We start from the raw sequence: 9,861 nt of genomic DNA on the forward strand, positions 1-9,861 counted from the left end.
AATATCTTCACATAAAAACTGAACAGAAGCATTCTCAGAAACTTCTTTGTGTTGAGTGCATTCAACTCACAGACTTGAACTTACCTGTAGAAAGAGCAGTTTTGAAACACTCTTTTGGTAAAATCTGCAAGTGATTATTTGGAGCACTTCGAGGCCTGTGCTGGGATATGGAATATCTTCACCTAAAAACTACAGAGAAGCATTCTCAGAAAGTTCTTCACGATGCATTCATTCAACTCACAGAGTTGAACCTTCCTTTTGATAGAACAGTTTTGAAACACTCTTTCTGTAGAATCTCCAAGAGGATATTTGGAGCGTTTTGAGGCCTATGCTGGAAAAGGAAATATCTTCACCTAAAAACTAGACAGAAGCATTCTCAGAAACTTCTGTGCGATGAGTGCATTCAACTCACAGACTTGAACGTTTCTTTTGATAGAACAGTTTTGAAACGTTACGTTTGTAGAATCTGCAAGTGTTTATTTGGAGCACCTTGAGGCCTATGTTGGAAAAGGAAATATCTTCACATAAAAACTAGAGAGAAGGATTCTCAGAAACTTCTTTGTGATGAGTTCATTCAACTCACAGAGTTGAACCTAGCAATTGATAGAGAAGTTTGGAAACACTCTTTTTGTAGAATCTGCAAGTGGATATTTGGAGCCGTTTGAGGCCTATGCTGGAAAAGGAAATATCTTCACATAAAAACTGAACAGAAGCATTCTCAGAAACTTCTTTGTGTTGAGTGCATTCAACTCACAGACTTGAACTTACCTGTAGAAAGAGCAGTTTTGAAACACTCTTTTGGTAAAATCTGCAAGTGGTTATTTGGAGCACTTCGAGGCCTGTGCTGGGATATGGAATATCTTCACCTAAAAACTACAGAGAAGCATTCTCAGAAAGTTCTTCACGATGCATTCATTCAACTCACAGAGTTGAACCTTCCTTTTGATAGAACAGTTTTGAAACACTCTTTTTGTGGAATCTGCAAGAGGATATTTGGAGCGTTTTGAGGCCTATGCTGGAAAAGGAAATATCTTCACCTAAAAACTAGACAGAAGCATTCTCAGAAACTTCTGTGTGATGAGTGCATTCAACTCACAGACTTGAACGTTTCTTTTGATAGAACAGTTTTGAAACATTACTTTTGTAGAATCTGCAAGTGTTTATTCGGAGGACCTTGAGGCCTATGTTGGAAAAGGAAATATCTTCACATAAAAACTAGAGAGAAGGATTCTCAGAAACTTCTTTGTGATGAGTTCATTCAACTCACAGAGTTGAACCTAGCAATTGATAGAGAAGTTTGGAAACACTCTTTTTGTAGAATCTGCAAGTGGATATTTGGAGCCTTTTGAGGCCTATGCTGGAAAAGGAAATATCTTCACATAAAAACTGAACAGAAGCATTCTCAGAAACTTCTTTGTGTTGAGTGCATTCAACTCACGGAGTTGAACTTACCTGTAGAAAGAGCAGTTTTGAAACACTCTTTTGGTAAAATCTGCAAGTGGTTATTTGGAGCACTTCGAGGCCTGTGCTGGGATATGGAATATCTTCACCTAAAAACTACAGAGAAGCATTCTCAGAAAGTTCTTCACGATGCATTCATTCAACTCACAGAGTTGAACCTTCCTTTTGATAGAACAGTTTTGAAACACTCTTTTTGTGGAATCTGCAAGAGGATATTTGGAGCGTTTTGAGGCCTATGCTGGAAAAGGAAATATCTTCACCTAAAAACTAGACAGAAGCATTCTCAGAAACTTCTGTGCGATGAGTGCATTCAACTCACAGACTTGAACGTTTCTTTTGATAGAACAGTTTTGAAACATTACGTTTGTAGAATCTGCAAGTGTTTATTCGGAGCACCTTGAGGCCTATGTTGGAAAAGGAAATATCTTCACATAAAAACTAGAGAGAAGGATTCTCAGAAACTTCTTTGTGATGAGTTCATTCAACTCACAGAGTTGAACCTAGCAATTGATAGAGAAGTTTGGAAACACTCTTTTTGTAGAATCTGCAAGTGGATATTTGGAGCCTTTTGAGGCCTATGCTGGAAAAGGAAATATCTTCACATAAAAACTGAACAGAAGCATTCTCAGAAACTTCTTTGTGTTGAGTGCATTCAACTCACGGACTTGAACTTACCTGTAGAAAGAGCAGTTTTGAAACACTCTTTTGGTAAAATCTGCAAGTGGTTATTTGGAGCACTTCGAGGCCTGTGCTGGGATATGGAATATCTTCACCTAAAAACTACAGAGAAGCATTCTCAGAAAGTTCTTCACGATGCATTCATTCAACTCACAGAGTTGAACCTTCCTTTTGATAGAACAGTTTTGAAACACTCTTTTTGTGGAATCTGCAAGAGGATATTTGGAGCGTTTTGAGGCCTATGCTGGAAAAGGAAATATCTTCACCTAAAAACTAGACAGAAGCATTCTCAGAAACTTCTGTGCGATGAGTGCATTCAACTCACAGACTTGAACGTTTCTTTTGATAGAACAGTTTTGAAACATTACGTTTGTAGAATCTGCAAGTGTTTATTCGGAGCACCTTGAGGCCTATGTTGGAAAAGGAAATATCTTCACATAAAAACTAGAGAGAAGGATTCTCAGAAACTTCTTTGTGATGAGTTCATTCAACTCACAGAGTTGAACCTAGCAATTGATAGAGAAGTTTGGAAACACTCTTTTTGTAGAATCTGCAAGTGGATATTTGGAGCCTTTTGAGGCCTATGCTGGAAAAGGAAATATCTTCACATAAAAACTGAACAGAAGCATTCTCAGAAACTTCTTTGTGTTGAGTGCATTCAACTCACGGACTTGAACTTACCTGTAGAAAGAGCAGTTTTGAAACACTCTTTTGGTAAAATCTGCAAGTGGTTATTTGGAGCACTTCGAGGCCTGTGCTGGGATATGGAATATCTTCACCTAAAAACTACAGAGAAGCATTCTCAGAAAGTTCTTCACGATGCATTCATTCAACTCACAGAGTTGAACCTTCCTTTTGATAGAACAGTTTTGAAACACTCTTTTTGTGGAATCTGCAAGAGGATATTTGGAGCGTTTTGAGGCCTATGCTGGAAAAGGAAATATCTTCACCTAAAAACTAGACAGAAGCATTCTCAGAAACTTCTGTGCGATGAGTGCATTCAACTCACAGACTTGAACGTTTCTTTTGATAGAACAGTTTTGAAACATTACGTTTGTAGAATCTGCAAGTGTTTATTCGGAGCACCTTGAGGCCTATGTTGGAAAAGGAAATATCTTCACATAAAAACTAGAGAGAAGGATTCTCAGAAACTTCTTTGTGATGAGTTCATTCAACTCACAGAGTTGAACCTACCAATTGATAGAGAAGTTTGGAAACACTCTTTTTGTAGAATCTGCAAGTGGATATTTGGAGCCGTTTGAGGCCTATGCTGGAAAAGGAAATATCTTCACATAAAAACTGAACAGAAGCATTCTCAGAAACTTCTTTGTGTTGAGTGCATTCAACTCACAGACTTGAACTTACCTGTAGAAAGAGCAGTTTTGAAACACTCTTTTGGTAAAATCTGCAAGTGGTTATTTGGAGCACTTCGAGGCCTGTGCTGGGATATGGAATATCTTCACCTAAAAACTACAGAGAAGCATTCTCAGAAAGTTCTTCACGATGCATTCATTCAACTCACAGAGTTGAACCTTCCTTTTGATAGAACAGTTTTGAAACACTCTTTTTGTGGAATCTGCAAGAGGATATTTGGAGCGTTTTGAGGCCTATGCTGGAAAAGGAAATATCTTCACCTAAAAACTAGACAGAAGCATTCTCAGAAACTTCTGTGCGATGAGTGCATTCAACTCACAGACTTGAACGTTTCTTTTGATAGAACAGTTTTGAAACATTACGTTTGTAGAATCTGCAAGTGTTTATTCGGAGCACCTTGAGGCCTATGTTGGAAAAGGAAATATCTTCACATAAAAACTAGAGAGAAGGATTCTCAGAAACTTCTTTGTGATGAGTTCATTCAACTCAGAGAGTTGAACCTACCAATTGATAGAGAAGTTTGGAAACACTCTTTTTGTAGAATCTGCAAGTGGATATTTGGAGCCGTTTGAGGCCTATGCTGGAAAAGGAAATATCTTCACATAAAAACTGAACAGAAGCATTCTCGGAAACTTCTTTGTGTTGAGTGCATTCAACTCACAGACTTGAACTTACCTGTAGAAAGAGCAGTTTTGAAACACTCTTTTGGTAAAATCTGCAAGTGGTTATTTGGAGCACTTCGAGGCCTGTGCTGGGATATGGAATATCTTCACCTAAAAACTACAGAGAAGCATTCTCATAAAGTTCTTCACGATGCATTCATTCAACTCACAGAGTTGAACCTTCCTTTTGATAGAACAGTTTTGAAACACTCTTTTTGTGGAATCTGCAAGAGGATATTTGGAGCGTTTTGAGGCCTATGCTGGAAAAGGAAATATCTTCACCTAAAAACTAGACAGAAGCATTCTCGGAAACTTCTGTGTGATGAGTGCATTCAACTCACAGACTTGAACGTTTCTTTTGATAGAACAGTTTTGAAACATTACGTTTGTAGAATCTGCAAGTGTTTATTCGGAGCACCTTGAGGCCTATGTTGGAAAAGGAAATATCTTCACATAAAAACTAGAGAGAAGGATTCTCAGAAACTTCTTTGTGATGAGTTCATTCAACTCACAGAGTTGAACCTAGCAATTGATAGAGAAGTTTGGAAACACTCTTTTTGTAGAATCTGCAAGTGGATATTTGGAGCCTTTTGAGGCCTATGCTGGAAAAGGAAATATCTTCACATAAAAACTGAACAGAAGCATTCTCAGAAACTTCTTTGTGTTGAGTGCATTCAACTCACGGACTTGAACTTACCTGTAGAAAGAGCAGTTTTGAAACACTCTTTTGGTAAAATCTGCAAGTGGTTATTTGGAGCACTTCGAGGCCTGTGCTGGGATATGGAATATCTTCACCTAAAAACTACAGAGAAGCATTCTCAGAAAGTTCTTCACGATGCATTCATTCAACTCACAGAGTTGAACCTTCCTTTTGATAGAACAGTTTTGAAACACTCTTTTTGTGGAATCTGCAAGAGGATATTTGGAGCGTTTTGAGGCCTATGCTGGAAAAGGAAATATCTTCACCTAAAAACTAGACAGAAGCATTCTCAGAAACTTCTGTGCGATGAGTGCATTCAACTCACAGACTTGAACGTTTCTTTTGATAGAACAGTTTTGAAACATTACGTTTGTAGAATCTGCAAGTGTTTATTCGGAGCACCTTGAGGCCTATGTTGGAAAAGGAAATATCTTCACATAAAAACTAGAGAGAAGGATTCTCAGAAACTTCTTTGTGATGAGTTCATTCAACTCACAGAGTTGAACCTAGCAATTGATAGAGAAGTTTGGAAACACTCTTTTTGTAGAATCTGCAATTGGATATTTGGAGCCTTTTGAGGCCTATGCTGGAAAAGGAAATATCTTCACATAAAAACTGAACAGAAGCATTCTCAGAAACTTCTTTGTGTTGAGTGCATTCAACTCACGGACTTGAACTTACCTGTAGAAAGAGCAGTTTTGAAACACTCTTTTGGTAAAATCTGCAAGTGGTTATTTGGAGCACTTCGAGGCCTGTGCTGGGATATGGAATATCTTCACCTAAAAACTACAGAGAAGCATTCTCAGAAAGTTCTTCACGATGCATTCATTCAACTCACAGAGTTGAACCTTCCTTTTGATAGAACAGTTTTGAAACACTCTTTTTGTGGAATCTGCAAGAGGATATTTGGAGCGTTTTGAGGCCTATGCTGGAAAAGGAAATATCTTCACCTAAAAACTAGACAGAAGCATTCTCAGAAACTTCTGTGCGATGAGTGCATTCAACTCACAGACTTGAACGTTTCTTTTGATAGAACAGTTTTGAAACATTACGTTTGTAGAATCTGCAAGTGTTTATTCGGAGCACCTTGAGGCCTATGTTGGAAAAGGAAATATCTTCACATAAAAACTAGAGAGAAGGATTCTCAGAAACTTCTTTGTGATGAGTTCATTCAACTCACAGAGTTGAACCTACCAATTGATAGAGAAGTTTGGAAACACTCTTTTTGTAGAATCTGCAAGTGGATATTTGGAGCCGTTTGAGGCCTATGCTGGAAAAGGAAATATCTTCACATAAAAACTGAACAGAAGCATTCTCAGAAACTTCTTTGTGTTGAGTGCATTCAACTCACAGACTTGAACTTACCTGTAGAAAGAGCAGTTTTGAAACACTCTTTTGGTAAAATCTGCAAGTGGTTATTTGGAGCACTTCGAGGCCTGTGCTGGGATATGGAATATCTTCACCTAAAAACTACAGAGAAGCATTCTCAGAAAGTTCTTCACGATGCATTCATTCAACTCACAGAGTTGAACCTTCCTTTTGATAGAACAGTTTTGAAACACTCTTTTTGTGGAATCTGCAAGAGGATATTTGGAGCGTTTTGAGGCCTATGCTGGAAAAGGAAATATCTTCACCTAAAAACTAGACAGAAGCATTCTCAGAAACTTCTGTGCGATGAGTGCATTCAACTCACAGACTTGAACGTTTCTTTTGATAGAACAGTTTTGAAACATTACGTTTGTAGAATCTGCAAGTGTTTATTCGGAGCACCTTGAGGCCTATGTTGGAAAAGGAAATATCTTCACATAAAAACTAGAGAGAAGGATTCTCAGAAACTTCTTTGTGATGAGTTCATTCAACTCAGAGAGTTGAACCTACCAATTGATAGAGAAGTTTGGAAACACTCTTTTTGTAGAATCTGCAAGTGGATATTTGGAGCCGTTTGAGGCCTATGCTGGAAAAGGAAATATCTTCACATAAAAACTGAACAGAAGCATTCTCGGAAACTTCTTTGTGTTGAGTGCATTCAACTCACAGACTTGAACTTACCTGTAGAAAGAGCAGTTTTGAAACACTCTTTTGGTAAAATCTGCAAGTGGTTATTTGGAGCACTTCGAGGCCTGTGCTGGGATATGGAATATCTTCACCTAAAAACTACAGAGAAGCATTCTCATAAAGTTCTTCACGATGCATTCATTCAACTCACAGAGTTGAACCTTCCTTTTGATAGAACAGTTTTGAAACACTCTTTTTGTGGAATCTGCAAGAGGATATTTGGAGCGTTTTGAGGCCTATGCTGGAAAAGGAAATATCTTCACCTAAAAACTAGACAGAAGCATTCTCGGAAACTTCTGTGTGATGAGTGCATTCAACTCACAGACTTGAACGTTTCTTTTGATAGAACAGTTTTGAAACATTACGTTTGTAGAATCTGCAAGTGTTTATTCGGAGCACCTTGAGGCCTATGTTGGAAAAGGAAATATCTTCACATAAAAACTAGAGAGAAGGATTCTCAGAAACTTCTTTGTGATGAGTTCATTCAACTCACAGAGTTGAACCTACCAATTGACAGAGAAGTTTGGAAACACTCTTTTTGTAGAATCTGCAAGTGGATATTTGGAGCCGTTTGAGGCCTATGCTGGAAAAGGAAATATCTTCACATAAAAACTGAACAGAAGCATTCTCAGAAACTTCTTTGTGTTGAGTGCATTCAACTCACGGACTTGAACTTACCTATAGAAAGAGCAGTTTTGAAACACTCTTTTGGTAAAATCTGCAAGTGGTTATTTGGAGCACTTCGAGGCCTGTGCTGGGATATGGAATATCTTCACCTAAAAACTACAGAGAAGCCTTCTCAGAAAGTTCTTCACGATGCATTCATTCAACTCACAGAGTTGAACCTTCCTTTTGATAGAACAGTTTTGAAACACTCTTTCTGTAGAATCTCCAAGAGGATATTTGGAGCGTTTTGAGGCCTATGCTGGAAAAGGAAATATCTTCACCTAAAAACTAGACAGAAGCATTCTCAGAAACTTCTGTGCGATGAGTGCATTCAACTCACAGAGTTGAACGTTTCTTTTGATAGAACAGTTTTGAAACATTACGTTTGTAGAATCTGCAAGTGTTTATTCGGAGCACCTTGAGGCCTATGTTGGAAAAGGAAATATCTTCACATAAAAACTAGAGAGAAGGATTCTCAGAAACTTCTTTGTGATGAGTTCATTCAACTCACAGAGTTGAACCTAGCAATTGATAGAGAAGTTTGGAAACACTCTTTTTGTAGAATCTGCAAGTGGATATTTGGAGCCGTTTGAGGCCTATGCTGGAAAAGGAAATATCTTCACATAAAAACTGAACAGAAGCATTCTCAGAAACTTCTTTGTGTTGAGTGCATTCAACTCACAGACTTGAACTTACCTGTAGAAAGAGCAGTTTTGAAACACTCTTTTGGTAAAATCTGCAAGTGGTTATTTGGAGCACTTCGAGGCCTGTGCTGGGATATGGAATATCTTCACCTAAAAACTACAGAGAAGCATTCTCAGAAAGTTCTTCACGATGCATTCATTCAACTCACAGAGTTGAACCTTCCTTTTGATAGAGCAGTTTTGAAACACTCTTTCTGTAGAATCTCCAAGAGGATATTTGTAGCGTTTTGAGGCCTATGCTGGAAAAGGAAATATCTTCACCTAAAAGCTAGACAGAAGCATTCTCAGAAACTTCTGTGCGATGAGTGCATTCAACTCACAGACTTGAACGTTTCTTTTGATAGAACAGTTTTGAAACATTACGTTTGTAGAATCTGCAAGTGTTTATTCGGAGCACCTTGAGGCCTATGTTGGAAAAGGAAATATCTTCACATAAAAACTAGAGAGAAGGATTCTCAGAAACTTCTTTGTGATGAGTTCATTCAACTCACAGAGTTGAACCTACCAATTGACAGAGAAGTTTGGAAACACTCTTTTTGTAGAATCTGCAAGTGGATATTTGGAGCCGTTTGAGGCCTATGCTGGAAAAGGAAATATCTTCACATAAAAACTGAACAGAAGCATTCTCAGAAACTTCTTTGTGTTGAGTGCATTCAACTCACAGAATTGAACTTACCTATAGAAAGAGCAGTTTTGAAACACTCTTTTGGTAAAATCTGCAAGTGGTTATTTGGAGCACTTCGAGGCCTGTGCTGGGATATGGAATATCTTCACCTAAAAACTACAGAGAAGCATTCTCAGAAAGTTCTTCACGATGCATTCATTCAACTCACAGAGTTGAACCTTCCTTTTGATAGAACAGTTTTGAAACACTCTTTCTGTAGAATCTCCAAGAGGATATTTGGAGCGTTTTGAGGCCTATGCTGGAAAAGGAAATATCTTCACCTAAAAACTAGACAGAAGCATTCTCAGAAACTTCTGTGCGATGAGTGCATTCAACTCACAGAGTTGAACGTTTCTTTTGATAGAACAGTTTTGAAACATTACGTTTGTAGAATCTGCAAGTGTTTATTCGGAGCACCTTGAGGCCTATGTTGGAAAAGGAAATATCTTCACATAAAAACTGAACAGAAGCATTCTCAGAAACTTCTTTGTGTTGAGTGCATTCAACTCACAGACTTGAACTTACCTGTAGAAAGAGCAGTTTTGAAACACTCTTTTGGTAAAATCTGCAAGTGGTTATTTGGAGCACTTCGAGGCCTGTGCTCGGATATGGAATATCTTCACCTAAAAACTACAGAGAAGCATTCTCAGAAAGTTCTTCACGATGCATTCATTCAACTCACAGAGTTGAACCTTCCTTTTGATAGAGCAGTTTTGAAACACTCTTTCTGTAGAATCTCCAAGAGGATATTTGGAGCGTTTTGAGGCCTATGCTGGAAAAGGAAATATCTTCACCTAAAAGCTAGACAGAAGCATTCTCAGAAACTTCTGTGCGATGAGTGCATTCAACTCACAGACTTGAACGTTTCTTTTGATAGAACAGTTTTGAAACATTACG

This window comes from Pongo pygmaeus, chromosome 11 (assembly GCF_028885625.2).
Source record: "Pongo pygmaeus isolate AG05252 chromosome 11, NHGRI_mPonPyg2-v2.0_pri, whole genome shotgun sequence".
NCBI lineage: Eukaryota > Metazoa > Chordata > Mammalia > Primates > Hominidae > Pongo > Pongo pygmaeus.